Genomic DNA, 17539 nt, shown 5'->3' with positions numbered 1-17539 from the left:
ATCAAGTACATTCTCACCCATAACTATTTTTGCTATGAGGGTAGGTTCTACCTCCAGACGTGCGGCACTGCGATGGGTACCAGGTTTGCACCAAGTTATGCAAACATATTTATGGGTATGTGGGAAAATAATCACATCTGGAACCACAACCCATTTGGTGCAAACCTGGTACTTTGGAAACGCTACATCGATGATGTGCTGTGCGTCTGGAGGGGCACCATGGAAGAATTAGAAACCTTTAAAACCCATCTTAACTTGAACGATTATAATATCAAATTCACGTTTAATAGTAGCCCTCAATCCATTAATTTTCTGGATTTATCTTTGTGTATAGTTAATAACACCATACAAACCAAAACATATTACAAGGAAATTAATGCAAATACATATGTTTTGGCATCCGGCCATAATTATCCGAAATGGATTAAAAATATTCATAAGGGACAAGCATTAAGGGTCAAAAGGAACTGTTCCAACCAGAGGTCTTTGAAGACCAAATTAAAGACCTAGGTGTAAAATTTATAGAAGGGAAATACAATAAGAGAGTGGTTCAGAGTGCCATTGATTTGGCGAGTAAGACAGATAGGATTTCATTGATCCGTCCAAAAAAGAAGGTTCCGACCTTGCCTGTTAAGGAATTCCTTCCGTTCATTACCCAATTCAATGGCATGTCTCAAGATATCTCTAGAATTTGTAACAAACATTGGGGAATTCCACAGAGAGACCCCATTCTGAATTCTATAATATCCAGTAAACCCCAAATTGTATATAGGAGGGCGCAAAATCTTAAATCCCAATTAGCACCTAGTTGCCCGAGTAAAATTATAGGATCGGGCCCTTGTATGTGGTTTGGAGATCTTAAGGGATTTCACATCTGTAAAAAATGTATTGGGTGCAATTATGGGTGAAAATGTAAAAAGTTTAAATCTAATGTTACAGGTAAGGTTTATGACATCAAAACCTTTATTAATTGTAAATCCAGTAATTGTGTCTATTTACTGGAGTGTACTTGCGGATTACAGTACGTAAGCAGGACTGGGAGACCCCTCAAAAGAAGATTTGCGGAACATGTATATAATATTAAGAGGGGTCTAGAGACACACAGTTTATCCAATCATTTCAAAATACATCATGACATGAAACCAGATGGGCTTGTCTGCATTGGTATCGATTGATCCAAAGTCAAGGTAAGAGGAGGTGATAGAATACAGATGATCTCTCAAAAAGGGAGCTTCTGGATTTACACCTTAAAAACCCTCTCCCCTAGGGGATTAAACATTGACTTTGATTTGGCATCTTTCCTCTGAATTTTTTCTGCATTCTGTTATCCATTTTTTTAGAATATTTTATATAATATTTTATGCTTTTTATGTATTTTATGGTGTTTATGTCAATATCACTTATTGTATTCACCCCTTTATAGTGTAATATTAGTATGTTTATAGTGTGTATGTTAACCCCACTAATGACGTCATTTTGGCGCCACCAGTTCATTCACCTAGACAGCTATTCCATTTTTCATGGCCATTCAAGGGTTCATTTTAAGGTATTTAAGACATCTGGATTGTTACTAGCTCCACATCCCCTGAGGAAGTGACGAATCCCGTCACGAAACGCGTAGGGAGGAGCCAAAATCAAAGTGCCGGTCAGGTGATCAGTCCAACATAGGTACAGTGATACGGACGTCATCATTGCGGGCCGCAGTCGCGGAGTCACGTGGGACGTACTGTACATTGTGTGTACCGAACGCACGGGACATCAGGAGGACTGTGAGATACCAGGAGATACGGTGTAGGGGTCCCTAGTCTTTTGCAGCACTTCTCATTCAATGCTTTTAATTGACAGGAATATTGTATGTATGTTTCTGTATATGTGAGGTTGCACAATAAAGTTTTAAACGTTATTGCGCAATCCATTTCTCTCTTTATCCCTCGATACTGAGATTCTTACTGCCTGTGGATAAAGACCGTTTGGAGATCCAGCTGAACCAGGGACGATGCGTGGGGTTTGTGCAGCTCTGGAGAAGACTGGACTCAGACGGTTCATCTTACAGATTCTATCCACCGTGCGATTTATTCCTATTTCTAGTAAGTAGGCACCATTTGGGACATTCATTGGGAAGGGTATCTCATTGCTGTACGATACTGCACAATGCACTGTCTGTGCTTTTGTCTCTTCAATCAGGACCACCATTTGCAATAAGGGAAGTTTCACACTACAGTGGGACTAGAATCTCAACAGGAAGAAAAGACTCTTCTCAATCCATCACAAGGACTCTGATTGGTCATATCCTTTGAGGACTTCATATATTAATATTTGTACAGAAATGTGGTCACCATTTGATATTCTCTTATATCATTTATAGTTCACTTTCTAGCGCCAGGGTCATTCACCTTTATTTGTATATCACTTCTTACATCTGTATTGTGAATAAACACCAAGTTAAAATGATTCTTATTAATGTGTATAAGCAACTTATTCACTGACTCTTCATCGCCCTATCACACACACAAAATGTCGTCTATATGTCGACGCCACATTATTATATTGGTACTAAATGGATTATTAGACCATATGTTAGATGCTTCACAGTTCCCCATGTACAGGTTTGTGAAACGGGGGGCAAACTGAGTGCCCATAGCAGTTCCGCAAACATGCAGGAAGAACTGGGATAGAAATAGAGAATAGTTGTGGGTCAATACATATTCGATTGCTTTCAAGATGAATTGTCTATTAAGATCATGAAGCTGGAGATAACCTTTTATGTAACAATTGACTGCTGCAAATCCCTTCACATGTAAGCCATCTGTATGTTTTTTTCCACTCAAAGTTGGTAAACAAATTTAGTACAGAGGAAGAGTCCTTTAAGTAAGAGTGAAGTTTCCCAACAAAACTTTGTAGGAAATAGTCCACATATTGTGAGAGATTAGCAGTCAATGATGATATCCCTGATACTTCCGGGTGGGTTAGTCAGAGATTTATGCATGTTTGGAAGATGGTAAAGAAACTGAATTTTTGGTGAGTGTGTGTATAAAAATGCATATTCTTTGCATATGACGGTCAGGAATAAGGCCTCATCTAGGAGAGTTTTCAAAGAAATTAGGAACTCAGTCGTAGGATCCTTTACTAGTTTTTAGTAAAAGACAGGGTCACATAGGAGTCGATGCGACTCTTGTTCATAATCAGAACGATCTTGGAGGACCACACCACCACCCTTGTCAGCCTGTCTGATTATTAAGTTATGATTCTCTCGTAGGAATCTCAGGACTAGATCTTCTGTTTTACTAAGATTATGTTTAATATCTCCTAGTTTCATATTATCAACTAGTAGGTTGAAATCATGGTGCACCATGTTGAAAAATGTGTCAATTTGATGACCTATCGACTGAAATGGGTAGAATGTGGACTGGGCCCTAAAAGGGCAGACAGATTCTTCTACAATTTTTGTCTCTAATATCTCTACTATTGGAGTATCATTTGTATTGGATATTGGCTCCTTTTCTATTTTCAGGAAGTATCTTTTTAATGTCACATTTTGTATACATTTATGTAAGTCCTTAAATAGCTGAAATGAATTGGCTCCACGGGATCTCAAAAATGTCAGCCCCTTACACAAAACCTTCTTCTAGTCATCAGTGAGAATAACTGATTATAGATTTAAAATCCCTCTATCTAGCGGAGTTACCAGCTTTTTTAGTATTCTCTTCGCTTGGACCCTGGATCCCCCTCTTTGCCCTCTTCAGGTAGGGATCTTTTTCTTAACTTGCCTCCAAGAGTCTCTTGTCTGGGGCCCTTGGGCACTTTCTTCCCTTTTTCTGGAAAATGTCTGTTTCTTATCAATTCTAAAAAAGAAGACGGGAATGAGGGAGACGGAGCAGAGCGAACCACAACGCAGATGTTCTGGGAACTTATTGGAGGATTGCTGTTTATCATAGTTACATAGTTACATAGTAGATGAGATTGAAAAAAGACGTACGTCCATCAAGTTCAACCTATGCTAAATTTAGACAACAGATACTTTATTCTATATCTATACTTACTTATTGATCCAGAGGAAGGCAAACACAAAACCCCATTAAGGGGAAAAAATAATTCCTTCCTGACTCCAAGAATTGGCAGTCGGATGAATCCCTGGATCAACATCCTTCCCATGTATACTTATTTGGTATATCCCTGTATACCTTTCCCATCTAAAAAGATGTCCAACCTTTTTTTGAACAAATCTATTGTATCTGCCATCACAGTCTCCATGGGTAATGAATTCCACATTTTAACTGCCCTTACTGTAAAGAACCCTTTCCTTTGTTGCTGGTGAAATTTCCTTTCCTCCAACCTTAAGGGATGGCCCCGAGGCCTTTGTACTGCCCGTGGGATGAATAGTTCTTTTGAAAGCTCCTTGTATTGTCCCTGAATATATTTGTGTATAGTTATCATATCCCCTCTTAGACGCCTCTTTTCTAATGTAAATAAATCTAATTTAGCTAGCCTATAAGTTAGAATGTCAATCCCCTTTATTAATTTGGTGGCTCTTCTCTGCACTCTCTCTAGTTCCATAATGTCTTTTCTTAGGATTGGTGCCCAAAATTGTACTCCATATTCAAGGTGTGGTCTTACTAATGCTTTGTAAAGGGGCATAATTATGTTTACTTCCCTTCCATCCATTGCCCGTTTGATGCAAGATAAGATCTTGTTTGCCTTTGCAGCTACTGCATGACATCGGGCACTATTGCTAAGCCTGCTGTATACAAGCACTCCTAAATCCTTCTCCATCAAGGATTCCCCCAATATATCTCCATTTAATTTGTAAGTCGCCTTTTTATTCTTGCATCTCAAATGCATAACCTTACATTTATCTGTATTAAACCTCATTTGCCATTTACCTGCCCACGTTTCCAGTCTCTCCAAGTCCTTCTGAAGAGAAATTACATCCTGCTCTGATTCTATTACACAATTTAGTATCATCAGCAAAGATGGAGACTTTGCTCTCGATCCCAACCTCAAGGTCATTAATAAACAAGTTAAAAAGCAGGGGTCCCAGTACCAATCCTTGAGGTACTCCACTCACGACTTTAGCCCAACCTGAAAAAGTTCCATTTATGACAACCCTCTGTTGTCTGTCCTTTAACCAGTTTTCAATCCAGGTGCATATATTATTACTGAGTCCAATTTTCTTTATTTTGTACAGCAACCTCTTGTGTGAAACCGTATCAAAAGCCTGTGCAAAATCTAAGTAGACCACATCAACTGCATTACCCTGGTCTAAATTCCTACTTACCTCCTCAAAGAAACAAATAAGGTTAGTTTGGCAAGATCTATCCTTCATAAATCCATGCTGACTATTACTAATAATTTTGTTTTCCATTAGGTATTCCTGAATATTATCCAGTATTAAACCTTCAAGTAGTTTCCCTACTATTGAGTCAGGCTTACAGGTCTGTAATTCCCAGTAATTGTGATCTAGCTCCCTTTTTAAATATAGGCATCACATCTGCTTTACGCCAATCTTGTGGCACTGAGCCTGTGGAAATGGAGTCCTTGAATATTAAATATAATGGTTTTGCTATTACTGAGCTTAACTCCTTGAGAACTCTTGGATGTATGCCATCGGGGCCAGGTGCCTTATTTACTTTAATTTTTTCAAGTCGCTTATGAACTTCTTCCTCAGTTTACCAATTGGTCATTAATATGGAGGTTGTGGCTTCCTCCTGTGGCGCTACTATTGAACTTGATTCTTCCCTGGTAAACACAGAGGCAAATAATTTGTTTAATACCTCTGCTTTTTCCTTATCTCCAATAATCTGCCTACCCATCTCACACTGAAAGGGTCCTATATTTTCTTTTCTCATTTTTTTGTTATTAAGGTACTTAAAGAACTTCTTAGGATTGACCTTACTTTCTATTGCAATCCTTTTTTCATTATCCATTTTTGCTAATTTAATTGCCCTTTTGCAATGTTTGTTACATTCCTTATAATTCTGATACAATGTCTCTGTCCCTTCTGACTTAAAGAATCTAAACGCCTTCCTCTTCTTGTCCATTTCCTCCCCTACCTGTTTATTTAGCCACATTGGTTTTGACTTATTTCTTTTATACTTATTACCCAAGGGTATACACTGATAAGTGTGCTTTTCTAACAATGTTTTAAAGACTGCCGATTTATCTTCTACATTTTTCCCTGCAAAAACATCGTCCCATTGTATTACTACTAGATTAGACCTCAGTTTATTAAAATCTGCCTTTCTAAAGTTTAAAGTCTTTGTTGAACCCAAGTAATCTGTTTTTTTATAATTTAATTCAAATGAGACCATGTTATGATCACTGTTACCCAAATGTTCCAGGACTTGAATATTTGTTATTACTTCTACATTGTTTGATATGACCAAATCCAGAACTGCCCCTCTCCTGGTTGGTTCCTCAATAATTTGGGTCATATAATTATCTTTATGCACCCCCAATAACCTGTTTCCTTTTGTTGTAACGCTTCCTCAATCTCACAGATATTTGGTGGTTTATAGCATATTCCCACAAACATTTTCTTTATACTTTTACCTCCACTGCTAATTTCTATCCACAAGGTCTCTACATTTTCATCATTCCCTTCATAGACATCATCCCTTATAATAGATTTTAGATCTGGTTTAACATATAGACATACTCCACCTCCCCTTCTATTTGTTCGATCCTTGTGAAAAAGAGAATACCCCTTTAAATTAACTGTCCAGTCATGAGTTTCATCCCACCATGTTTCAGTAATGCCTATGATATCATACTGCTCCCTTGTAGCTATTAATTCAAGCTCCCCCATTTTATCTGTCAGGCTTCTTGCAAGCATGCATTTAAGTTTTTTTTCAGCCTGTACTATTATCTTATCTGCTCCTTCCTTTCTGCTCCCACTTGGTTTAGTCTTTAGAAGTTTTCTAGTATTATCTCTATTTACTATGGGTATCTCACTGCTTGTCAAACTTGCACTTGCCCCCATTCTACCTCCATACCACCTTGTATCCTCATCTATTCCATTTAGTTCTTTATCTGTTTCATTCCCCTCCCCCCTCCATCCTAGTTAAAAATCTCCTCCAACCTTTTTAGAATTCTCCCCCCTAGCACAGAAGATCCCTCTTCATTGAGGTGCAATCCGTCCCTAGAATATAGATGGCACCTTTCAGAAAAGGAGTCCCAGTGCTCTAAAAACCCAAACCCCTCCTCCCTACACCACTTTCTTAGCCATGCATTAACCTCCCTGATCTCTGACTGTCTCCCTGTGGTAGCGCATGGCACTGGTAGTAATTCAGAAAATACTACCTTGGAGGTCCTTGCCTTAAGCTTTTGGCCTAGATCCCTGTAATCATTTTTTAGGACCCTCCATCTTTCTCTAACTTTGTCATTGGTGCCAACATGTACCAAGACCGCCGGGTCAATCCCAGCTCCCCCCCCCCAACAAACTGTCTACCCGATCCACAATGTGCCGAACCCGAGCACCTGGGAGACAACAAACTGTTCGGTTTATTCGGTCCCGGCAACAGATTGCCCTATCTACCTTCCTAATAATGGAGTCCCCTACCACCACAATCTTTCTTTGCATCTGAACATCCTGAGTCCCCACTGTGCTGGAGGAACTATTCCCCTGGCTGCTAGAGGAATTAGTCTACCCCAGCCTTGCCATTTCTTCTCCAACATTCCCAATATCTTCACTCAACATGGCAAATCTATTGGGATGTGTCAGCTCAGAAACAACCTGCCTCTCCCTATTGCCGCTGCTTCCCCTTCTAACTGTCACGCAGCTACCTACCTGCTCCTCATTAACAGCAGCTAAGCTACCTACCTGCTCCTCACTAAAAGCACCACTATCTAGTCGAAGCAAGAGCCTGCTCAGTGAGCTCTAATTCCCTTTCAAGATTGCCAATGTCCCTCAATATTGCAAGTTGCCTCTTCAGATCAGCAATCTCTGATTCTAAAGAGACCACCTGCTTACACTTCTCACAGCGTTTTGCTCCTTGGAACAGCTGTGGCAAGACGTGCATTGAGTGGCATTTTCAATCCTGCTCATTCTAGCAACTATGAAGTTTAGAAGTACTAACAGTAAACTGTACTTCAATAAACTATACCTTGTTTAACTGCTTCCTTGTTCAAACTGCTTCTGGTTCTAACTGCACACACTTTAACCAACCAGCACTTCAATCAACCACACAGATCAATCAGTACACGCAAGCGAAACAGGATTCGTTAGAAGCCTCTGTTTAAATAGGGACACCCGCAGGTGTGTTAGGTTATCAATTAACTATCCCCACCCACTGCAGGTGTGTTAGGCCAGCCAATTAACCAACCACACCCACTCTGCCTCAGGCAGGAGAATGGGAAAAAAAGTTACAGGCTTCAAATTACAGCACACTTTAAAGATAGATTAACCCACTGCACACTCCCCAAAAACAGCCACTCCTGCTAGTATACCAAGTATTTCCCTTTCCTTCTGGTTCTAACTGCACACACTTTAACCAACCAGCACTTCAATCAACCACACAGATCAATCAGTAAACGCAAGCTTGGTATGAATATTATTGCTTTCTTCTATTTTGATAAACAATTCTTATCCTAATTCTTACCCTTATACTGCTATGGCCCCTTCTATTCTCCATCACCACCGCATTTTTCCAGGATTTTTTTTCGAATGCTACGCACTTCACCGGGTTTATGCCGTATTCATGTTGATTTCACAGCCGCGGTTGATGTGCGCGGTTGATGCGCGGTTGATGTGTTTATTGGGAATGGTTCGGATTTAAGTGGTTGCAATTCTTCGCATGTCCGCCAGATGGCAGATATTCATGCTATGGAGGATGAGATGGGGGTTCCATGGACAGAGAAGCGTCGCCGAAGAAGGGTGGAGGAGGTGACCTGTGGATTTACGGGAGAGGAGAAGCGGCAGCGTTGTCGAAGAGGGATGGAGAAAGTGACCTCTAGAATTCCGGGCGAGAAGCGGCAGAGTCGTCAAAGCGCAATGGAGAAAGTGACCCGTGGATTTCAGGGGCACCAACCGCAGCGTCGTCGAAGAGCAGTGGCGAAGATGGCCTGTGGGTTTCCGGGAGGGCGGCGGCAGCGTCGAGGACGAGTAGTGGAGAAGACGGGCTGAAGATTTCCGGGAGTGCGGCGGCAGAATCGTCGAAGCATAAACGAGGAAGTGGCCTGCGGGTTCGATGGGTTGGCTGCCATTTGTTTTGCGTTGAGTGTACATCACCGTATTTCTTCTTGGCATAATAAGGCTTATGTCTATTTAAAACCTTAGCCTTTGGGGTCAGCAGAAGGTTTTCTTTATTAGCCTTAGCCTTAGCCTGTCGCTTGGGCCTTGGCTTGGAAACGGCTCCTGCCTTTCGCTTATTCTGCATGACAGGCACGGCAGAGGCGAGTTGCTTCCTGCGTCCATAGAATCGGGGTTGATCCATGGAAGCAGATGGCACAATGCAGTATCTGGACAAGGGCAAGTTCAGATAAAGATCATCGAGTGGTGGGCTACTGTATGCAAAGTGTGTATGCATGGCGACGAGGTACAGGTGTTGCATGGCGACGAGGTACAGGTGTTGAAAGTGGGCGTACCCTAATGTGAGTCATTAACGTATAAATACACCATCCATTTTGTGGATTCACTGCACATTGAATATACATCGACTAAACATTGAATATACATGCTTGTGTTTGTATTTCTTTCTACTTGCAGCAATGCCTGTTAAAAAGATTTCAAAGTAGCTCAGCATGAGAATTAAGGAGATGTACACGAGCGGACACCGAATTGCAGGTATCCAACGCTGGTTAGCTGCTTCTGGCCTTGTTGTGCCAGCAACCACCGTGTGCTATCATGCACACGGAAAAACCAGACAACGCACGAGGACACCAACGGTAACTAACGCGTAAGTATATTTATATAACTATATAATACAGTATATCTATCATTGTTTATATTGCTGCATATTAATAGAACAATATATTGTGTAGATCTATCTAATTTTATAGTTATTTCTGTTTATTTTTATAACAACAATATATATATTGTTTATATTGCTGCATATTAATAGAACAATATATTGTGTAGATCTACAGTGGCGGCTAAACTAATTCTCAGGCGGCCTGCACCGCGGGTAATTTAAAACCCCATGCAGACGCGGCTGTTTTGTTTTTTTCCTGATGCGTGCCGAGCATCACTGGTGCCTCAGTTGGTGAACCGGACACGCGTTACCGGGTTCCGCCGGCATCCCGAAGATGGAGGTTGAAGGCGGGGTAAAGCCCAGTGACGCGTTGGGTACTGTCCCTGCGTTGTGCATCACTGGAATCAGGAGAAGCAGAGGCGGAGCAGCCAGGGGGTCGCGCGTCATGGACCGGAGGAAGGGAAGATGCGGCTGGCGTGCGGCCAAGTTCGGCGCCAGCCGAAAAAAGCCCCGGAAAATAACAGGTAAATGTAAGAATTAAGCTGGCCGCAGCAGTATCTAATTTTATATTTATTTCTGTATATTTTTATAACAACAGTATATATATTGTTTATATTGCTGCATATTAATTGAACAATATATTGTGTAGATCTAGCTAATTGTATACTATTTTTACTGCAAATGATGTGCTGTACTTGTGGCCTACTGCACTGTAACTTACCGGGTTGTTGTTTTTCTGTACATTGTAGGGAGACAACTCTTCTGGTCGACAAAATAAGTGAGGAGAATGATGAGAAGAGTGCATTAAGGGTCAAATACACTCTGCAGGAAAATCACAATCTCACTGTATCCGAGACCAGCATAAAGAATATGAGACGCAGAATTGGATGGAAATATGGACGTGTGAGGTTAGTACTGGACAGTACAGGAGGTAAAAGTGTTGTTTAAGAAACTGTACTGTACCTCTAAAATTATTTATTCCTTGTCATTACAGAGCGTACCCTATGATAAGGGACGTTAACAAAATCAAGAGATTGGTCCAGGCCCAGGCATGGATCGACAGTGGAGAAACTATCCAGGATTGCATCTTCACTGACGAGTCTACTGTTTCGCTGGAGAGATTTGCCACCTTTGCATTCCACAAAATTTCGCATATCTATGAAGCCGCGTCCAAAAAAAACCCAGTAAAGATGCATGTGTGGGGTGCCATCTCTAGACGCTGACCAGGATGCATCGTAATCTTTGAAGGTACAGTAAAATGTATGTCCCATGCTTTTGCCTTACGCACTGTACTATTGTGCAGTTTTTTGAGCACTTTTCTTTTCTTGTTATAGGAATCATGAATAAAGCTTTCTTCCAAGACAAAATTGTGCCTGAGATTGTGGAATACATCACACGTGAGTTCCCGGATGGTCACCGTTTCTACCAGGACAACGATCCTAAGCACACCGCATCAACAGCGCATATCCTTGAGCGTGGTATCAACTGGGTGAAGATGCCAGCAGAGTAAGTGCGGTAACCGTGTCTCATTTTTTTTCTGTGTACTGTATCTCTTAAACTAATTGTCCTTTTTTTCCCCCTCCAATGACAGATCGCCAGACTTCAATCCTATCGAAATGGTCTGGCATCAGCTAAAGGACAATATCCTAAAAGTTGTGAAACCCTCCAAAAAGGATGAGTTGGCGCAAGGCATAATGAGTTTCTGGAACGATGTACTCACCGTGGAACGATGCAATTAATATATTGACCATATTGCGACTGTGTTGCCCATTGTGATCGCGCGTAATGGGCAAGCATCAGGAAGGTAGTATGGTATAGTACTGTACTGTAGTATTGTAAGTACATTATGATACAGGTATGTATGGCACAGATTTTTTCTTTTCTAGTAGTCAGAGTATACTGTTGTTCCAGTATAAACTAGTTTGGCAGTACTAACTGCATACTGTAGTCCAATATGGAGTAGCTATACAGTACACAATGCAATAATACAGTATGCATCTACAGTAACTGCTCAATTTTTTCCTTTCCCGAGAGAGCAGCACAGCCATCTGGTTACAAAGTATTTACAGTAACAGTAGTCAGAGTATACTGTAGTTCCAGTATAGACTAGTTTGACAGTACTAACTGCATACTGTAGTCCAATATGGAGTAGCTATACAGTACACAATTCCATAATACAGTATGCACCTACAGTAATGCTCAATTTTTTCCTTTCAAGAGAGAGCAGCACCTGCCATCTGGTTACAAAGTATTTAACAGTAGTCACAGTATACAGTAGTTCAAGTATAGAGAAGTTTGACAGTACTACACAGCACACAATGCCATAATACAGTATGCACATAACTGCACTAATTTTTTGTTTTCTTGTCTTTTCAGAAAAACAGGGTGGCCTGGGAGAGAGGGGGGTATCGTGTAAAGTCTGTGAACTGTTTGTACAGTTAAGTGTACAGTATCTAAAATGCAGTCATGTTGTACACAAAACCTCTCCTCTCTCAATGAACTACTGTACTGTACACAGAATGAGGAAGAAGAAAAAGACTGAAAAAATTATATTACTATACAGTATATGCATATTATTATATATTATATATTATTAATTAATATTATTATCAATGTGCATTATTCATGATTATCCACCGGCCCTCAATTTTCATCTGACAGAAGAACTTAATAAAGACTGCATTATGTATTATTAATGATTATTATTATATTTGTTTTTTTGTTTTTTTTGTAAATAAATACATATTTATTTACATTCTTGATAATCATAATCATTGACAACACCCCCCCCCCACACCTACAGTACACCAAAGACAAAGAATGAATGACAAAACAACATGAATCAGTTAATGTTTTTTTTAACTCTCAATTCTCACCGTACTGTGCAAATCAGATTTACATATCAAATTCGAGAAGGGATTTTCCAAAGCATTACCGTAAACAAAGCCTCAAAGGGTTGGGGGGGCTGGGTGAGTCATGCACAGTAATCAGCTAGCTCCCATCTCAAAGAGGATTTCATGCAGGCGCAGTGAAGTGACGCTCGGCTAGGGACGGATTAAAAACACAATGAAAAGCTTGCGAAAATGAATGACTCTGTAGAGGTGTCTGTCGTTAAGAGTTTCAAATCCTTCAGTGAGCCTTGTGTGTGTGCGTGGGGGGAGGGGGGCACAGGGTATAGCTGCAGGAAGGATTAGTTGTACTGCACTTCAAAGAAAGGACAAAATTTCAAAAGGCAGGTTATCATAATAATTTGATCCCTACACCCCCAAATACAGTACATAAAAAGCACACAAATCAACCATGTGCAGTCAAACGTACAGGGTCGCAGTCAAAAGCTACAGTACAGCACAGATTGAATATCGTAATATCAAGATGGTTTTTGCAGGCTTGTGGAGAAAATAATAATAATAAATGAGGAGAAATAAAATATTTTTTTTTTAATCACTCACTCAAGCAAGCAGTGGTGAAGTTACAGTACAGGCGCATGCGCAGTAATCATCTGCTAGCTCCCATCCCAAAGAGGATTACATGCAGGCGCATAGAGAAGTGATGCTCAGCTAGGGACAGTTTACAGTAAAAACACAATGGCAAGCGTTTTATATTTGTTTTTTTTGTTCCTGATAAAATAAAATAAATATTTATTTATATTCTTGATCATCATAATCATTGACAACAATCCCTACCCCACACCTACAGTACACCAAAGACAAAGAATGAATGACAAAACAACATGAATCAGTTAATGTTTTTTTTAACTCTCAATTCTCACAGTGCTGTGCAAATCAGATTTACATATCAAATTCGAGAAAGGATTTTCCAAAGCGTTACCGTAAACAAAGCCTCAAAGGGTTGGGGGGGGGGGGGGTGAGTCATGCGCAGTAATCAGCTAGCTCCCATCTCAAAGAGGATTAAACGCAGGCGCAGTGAGGTGACTTTCGGCTAGGGACGGATTAAAAACACAATGAAAAGCTTGCGAAAATAAATGACTCTGTAGAGGTATCTGTCGATAAGAGTTTCAAATCCTTAAATGAGCCTTGTGTGTGTGCGTGGGGGGAGGGGGGCACAGGCTATAGCTGCAGGAAGGATTAGTTGTACTGCAGTTCAAAGAAATGACATAATTTCAAAAGGCAGGTCATCATAATAATTTGATCCCTACACCCCCAAATACAGTTCATAAAAAGCACACAAATCAACCATGTGCAGTCAAACGCACAGGGTCGCAGTCAAAAGCTACCGTACAGCACAGATTGAAAATCGTAATATCAAGATGGTTTTTGCAGGCTTGTGGAAAAAATAAAAATAAAAAATGAGGAGAAAAAGAAATATATATATTTTTTTGTTTGTCACTCACTCAAGCAAGCAGTTGTGGGTGAAGTTACAGGCGCATCTTTAGGTTTAGGGATAGAGGTATTGACTAACTCTCTTCCCTTCGCCGCTTCCCTTCCCCAGTTCTTCTGTCTATTATTGACATAGTCCATTTTGTCTCTATAGAATTTCCTGTGCTTTGTCTTCATTACTTCCTCATCATGGTGTTCTAGATTACTACACACCTCATGTTCCAATTCCGAACAATCTATACTGATTATTGATGGTTCCATGGATTTGATTTGATCCGCAATATTGAGACCCAGTTCTTTTAGGGATTTACTTCTCTCATATATAATCAGATGCATATTGCGACTGTGTTGCCCATTGTGATTGAGCGTAATTGGCATGCATCAGGAAGGTATTAAGGTACAGTACAGTACTATAGTATGGTAAGTACAGGTACACCAAGTATGATACAGTTAAGTATGGCACAGATTGTTTTACAGTATACAAGTGTTTAACTGCACTCATTTTTTCTTTTCTTTTCAGAGAGAGCTGCACTACAAATCTTGTTACAAAGTACTGTACAGTAGTTATACAGTAGTTATAATGTAGTATAGAGTTCCAGTATACAGTAGTTTTACAGTAGTAACTGCATAGTCCAATATGAAGTAGTGATACTGTACACAATGCCATTATATGCACTTAACTGCACTCATTTTTATTTTATTTTCAGAGAGAGCTGCACTGAAAAAGGACGGGCGGGGGGGTGGGGTATCATATGTAAAATTAGTGAACTGTGTGTATAGTGTATCAACAGTCATAATTTACACAAAACCCACCCTCTCTCAATGAACTTCTGTACAAAATGCAATGTGTTCATGACGAAGAAGAAAAAGAGTGTAAATCTAGTATTATTCATGATTATTTGCATGTTTCATATTTCCATGATTATACTGATAACATAAATTTCCTGAGAATCATTTAAACACCCCCAGAAAAAGAAAGAATGGCAAATGTTGTTAACTTACAGTATCAAAAACAAAAACATAAATCAGTCCTTAAAAACGGGTTTCCTTTATTTTTAATTTGAAATTCAATATGAATGTGTGGGATACTGTTCTCCATGAAGGGCTTATCACAGGTTAATTGCAGTGTGTGGGGGATTAGTGGTTCAGAGAAATCTTATGGCCAGCGGTTAAACTCATCCCATGACAAAAAAAAAAGCCTCACAAGTTTTTGATGAAAGGCTCTGTCTATACTAGTTAGTCACCAAGAAGGGCTAATCAGATAAACATATTAAATTAAAGAAGGGATTATCACACGTGCGCATGCGTTACCGTAAACAAAGCCTCAAAGAGTCATTCTCGCCAATACAAATAAATTAAACTGAATGGTTTGGGAAAGGTGTCGATAAGAAGTTGAAATACTTGAGCCTTGTGTGTGTGCGGGGGGGGAGGGGGAGAGCGCTGTATGCTGAATTATCAGTTCAAAGAAATTTTTTCAACAGGTTATCATAATATTTTGAACCCCACACCCACAAATAAAAATCACAGTACTATGCCACCCACTTCATAAAGTACGTACATGACTAGTGTAGAATTAAAAAGCTACAGTAGTGATTGATTCTCAGAATATCAAGAATTGTTATGCATGCACATGTCGAGAAACGGAAAAAAAATCCAGACTTTAAATTCTAATTGAATCGGAAATCATACACGCATGCGCATAAAAAATCAACAAGGTTCGAATGAGACATAAACGCATGCGCAGAAATGTGAGAACATGCTCGGGAAGATTAAACTATTAAACTGAGCCAGAAAGCCACCTAATATAAATGAATGGTTTGAGATGTCGATAAGAAGTAGAAATACTTTAGCCTTATATGTGTGCGGGGGCGATGGGGAGAGCGCTGTATGCTGGATTATCAGTTCAAAGAAATATTTTCAACAGGTCATCATAATGTTTAATGTGATACTGTAACACGCCTATGCGTTTTAACAATGTTCCAATGAGACATACACGCATGTGCATAAAATAAAAACAGTATGAAAAGAAGAGCAAGCCTAGCAAAAGTATTGATTAATAAATAATACATATAGAAATGTGATCTTTATATTCGGAAGAAGACGCAACGTTATATTTTTGTAATACTGTACTTCTTTTCCCTAAGGAGTCTCAAGATGCTGTATACAGTATGAAATCAGAACGTTAATTAATCTCTGCTTCAAATACAGTATAAATCTTCACATTTACAATTACTGCACGCGAACACACACACTTGCACAAATGTATGGCTGTAATGTACAGTAAACACAAAATAAAGTGCTTTGGCGCTACTGTCCCTTTAAAATGGGGATGTGACAAAACATAAAAATAAAATATAACAAAATACAATGTATGCAGGGCAGCCAGGAACACTTGTAGTACAACATCAGATAAGCAACAAAGAACAGATACAAACCAGCGCCCATAAAAAAGTCCAATAAGTCCCAAATGAAGTCCAACAAATAGAGGGGGAAGGATCCCGGTGGTCCAATCAAGAGAAGATCTCCAATCCACGTGTCCAAAGCATAGGGACAAAGACAAAAAAGAAAATCATAGAGTAACTTGTAATAGTTAAAATCAGACAAACAACACAGAACACATCACAAGGAACATACAGAGGCGGCACATTTTATCCTCCCTTGGCTAGTGCCTCAAGTCGTTTATTTCCCTCGGCGTGCCGCGCGTCATTGATGCGCGGTCACGCTTCATCGGGAGCGTGCGCGCATGGCACGCGTGCCCAGGGCTCCCCGAGGGAGCCCTGGTGTCCCGCGATGTGGGGGATTGCGGTGGGGGGCTCCGGGGGACCCGGAGGACCCAGAGAGGGGAGGGGGAAGCCCTGATCGGAGGACCGATCCTCCGAGGCTCCGGCACGCACCCGGGACACCTCGGCGCGCGCCTGGTTTCTGTCGCGGCCGAGACCGGGCAAAGGTAAGAATAAACTAGGCCGCGACAGTAACACTTAACACAAAAGCTGAAAATAAAATAACTATTTATTAAAACAAAGGAGCCTGCTGCAGAGGGTCATCAAGGGGTTAAAACCCAAAACCCTACTTACAGCAGGACCGGAGTTAATAGGCATGTGTAATAAAGCAGAAACAGATGTCCATTGCAGAGAGGATCCTTTGTGGGCTCCTCGATGTAAAGAATGCGTCCCGTTTCCCTCCGGCTTCAGAAGGCTCTCCAAGATGGATGCAGGGGAAGGGGAAAGCACACACATCTGCAATCATCCAATACAGCCACTCTCACGATGACACGATGACACTGTATCCTGCTTC

This window comes from Ascaphus truei, chromosome 5, assembly GCF_040206685.1.
Source record: "Ascaphus truei isolate aAscTru1 chromosome 5, aAscTru1.hap1, whole genome shotgun sequence".
Taxonomy (NCBI): domain Eukaryota; kingdom Metazoa; phylum Chordata; class Amphibia; order Anura; family Ascaphidae; genus Ascaphus; species Ascaphus truei.
The sequence above is the reverse complement of the archived record's forward strand: the minus strand, read 5'-3'. Positions refer to the sequence as shown.